Source organism: Aplysia californica, unplaced genomic scaffold (genome assembly GCF_000002075.1).
Source record: "Aplysia californica isolate F4 #8 unplaced genomic scaffold, AplCal3.0 scaffold00134, whole genome shotgun sequence".
Taxonomy (NCBI): Eukaryota; Metazoa; Mollusca; class Gastropoda; order Aplysiida; family Aplysiidae; genus Aplysia; species Aplysia californica.
Genome location: NW_004797404.1, coordinates 1,289,952 through 1,293,020, shown reverse-complemented (window position 1 = coordinate 1,293,020; position 3,069 = coordinate 1,289,952). Strand labels below are relative to the sequence as shown.

General features: G+C 37.0%; 1 protein-coding gene across 1 annotated transcript in view; it reads right to left on the bottom strand.

Moving 5' to 3' along the window:
• Positions 1-3,069, bottom strand: part of LOC118477548 (digestive cysteine proteinase 1-like) — an 11,231-nt gene that overhangs the window by 4,796 nt on the left and 3,366 nt on the right. The window lies entirely within an intron of this gene.

The window sequence follows — 3,069 nt, the reverse complement described above, 5'->3', positions numbered from 1 at the left end:
TTCCTAAAGACAATAAGAGCATACATTGTAAACTTATCAAGTAATTGAGATATTAGGTAGGCTACTCCATGTTGTTTTGTCAGACGTAGTCTTTGACAAAAAAACAACAACAACAACAACAACACACGCACAAGAGAGAAAACTGGCCATTTGTGAGATGAAATGTCTGAGGGGAGCAATGAACAAGACAAAGACAGAATGAGGTAGCCAGAGATACAGTAAGAGCAACAGCAGTCTTCCGTCTTCTTTGACAACAGAGAAAACAAAAGTTTTGTCACATCTCAATAATGCTCTCAGACCAACCAGCAACGGAAGTGTAAACCACTAGACACTCTGGCTGAAGAAACAGGGAGAAACAAAGACGTCGTTGGACTCACTCTGTAAAAGACACCCACAGAGCCCACGACTTGACCCTCCTCCAAGAAACTCGACTTAATGCTTACAGTTACAGACGATTGTTTCTCCAGGCGACAACTGGTACTGGTAGCTTTGCTGTGTGTGTGTGTGTGTGTGTGTGTGTGTGTGTGTGTGTGTGTGTGTGTGTGTGTGTGTGTGTGTGTGTGTGTGTGTGTGTGTTTCTTTAGTAATGTCTTCTTTGTTGTTGTTTCCATTAGTTTGCGAAAGGGAAAAGGGGCTGCTGAAATGTTAATACCGCTCAGTAGTATACAAGAGTTGAAATGACATACCAATGGCAGTCTCTCGTATACTGTATAATTTGTGGCCTTAAATATACCCTCGGAATCTGTGTTTCTGGCTATTCTCATAAAAATGAGTACTTACTCTTGTATTTTCTAAGGTCATATTAACTCGACGTTCAACCTTTACAAACTTTACAAAAAAAACAAAAAAAAAAACTTTACAATTTGTGAGGCAGTGTGTTGGAATCAGGCTCTCGTCAATTTTGGGGCATGTAGAGTTATTGGTATCATTTTAAAGCTTGTTTACTTATCTTTATTTGAATAAAAAAATATCCATTTATCTTGAATACACGTCGAGATATTTGCAAATGAAGGAGGTGGGGGTCACCTGTTTTCAGAGGTAAAATTAGTGAGAAAATGTCTGACAAAGATTAGGTATTTCCTTAGCTTAAAAGCCCGTGGTAACTGAAAATATACACTCTTTGTGCTTTTAATCAACGTCTTTCAGAAAAATTCACACAGAAGTGAGTTCTTTAGTAGGTATGAAAGGTGTTGAGCCAAAAAACAAAAATTTGATAAAATATCACGAAGCTGAGGAAAAAAGCAAGTTTCTTCACTTTGATTATTTTGACGAGAGCCTGTTTCCACCACGCCTCCTCACATTTGTTCTAAAAATATTTTACTTCCTACTGGAATTTTGTGCTTCAAATTATAACACAATTTTGGGAAGCATCTAGGAATTTGTCTGATATTCATTTCGAAAATTCCACTAAAAGATTTTGCTCTGTAAGAGGTATTAAAAAAACAACCCGTTTTCAATCTTCAAGCTTCGTCAGTTTGGATCGATAGCGAATCAGAACTAAGTATTCCCAAACAAAATGATCACTTATCAGGTCAAACAGGCATCCTTCCATCTCTTTAAACGTCATCAGGGTGCAGATGTCAGTAGTCGAGTCCAAAGAAACGTCTGTCCGCAGACGATGTCAACAGCAAGACCTTTCCTACACCCCAACAGTCTGCATTAACAAGGCAGATCTTACGACTGTACTATTTTCATGTTCGATAGACTGTGAGGACATGAATCAAAGCATGACCATGTGTTCATGATTCCTCGATCATCTTGAAAAGTGTGAACATTGCCTCGATGACATTGATTAAGTGCAAAGCCCATTTACACATTTCAGGAATTACAAAAATGCAGTCTATTGGGCACCCCACCCTCTATTGTCTCTAGAAACCACTCCATGTTGAATATGCACAGTGTGTGTGTGACTTTTAACACGCATGGTTTGGTTGGTCTTTATGTGTGGCTGCCACTGAACATTTCGAATAAAAATAACTTGTCGAGTCCAAAGGAGAGTAGGTAGAGCACGGCTTTTAGGAATTGTAGAATAACATAGTTAGTTTTTTAACTCTGTAAAAGAAACGAAATATTGTTTAAATATTACAGAGATTTTAACTTAATTGCCAAAGAGATTTTTTACAGAATGTAAACCAATCGTTTCACGACTTTTTTTCCTAGATTTTTTAAAGAATTGGTGAACTCTGCGTTTATGGCTGTCTTTTAAAAAAAAGACATTTCTGTTTTCAATATAAGCTTCTTCTTTATGAATTTTATGTCAAACAGAATTCCTTTTGAACGAATTACAGCTTTCTAAAACAACATTTTTTGCGAGACATTTAAAAATAAAACGTATTATTATTTGGTTAGTGTTTTTTGGGGTTGTTTTTTTTTAATCCTCCTGTATTTTACTGCGCTTTGTTGGAGGTCAAAGTTTTCCACTGGCAGCAGAGAGTTGGTAAAAAGACTGATCTGATTAGTTGGTTCTTGGTCTCCATTTTGGTGTTTTGCTATGAGAGGGTGTGTGCTAGTTGGTTTGTGACCTCATTTGTCTATTGTACCCTTATTTCAATATCTCTGTCCATATGTTTTCGTCTGCTGTGAACATGCTTCCAATGCATTCACATTCATGTACTTGTTTCAGTTGTGTGTTGCTCATGTGGATATTCAACGATATTTCGTTTCTGGATATCTTTATTACTTCTGTCTTTGATGTGCTCATTTTCATTCCACCTCATATGTCTTTTTCAATTTAGTGATGCGTTATTATAGGCTGTCCTGGTCTCGGTGTAACATATGTGAGACAGCGTGGTGGAATCATGCTCTGGTCAAAATAATCAAAGTGAAGAAACGTGCATTTTTTCCACAGGGTGGTGAATTTTTATCAAATTGTTGTTTTTTGACTCAGCACTTTTCATGCCCATTAAAGAACTCATTTCTGTTTGGACTTTTCGTAAAAACGTTGATTAAAAGCACTAAAAATGTAAATTTTCAGTTACCACGGGCCCTTAAGCAAAGGAAATAACTAATCTTTGTAGGACTTTTTCTCACTAATTTTACTTCTGAAAAAAGGTAACCCCCCCACCTCCT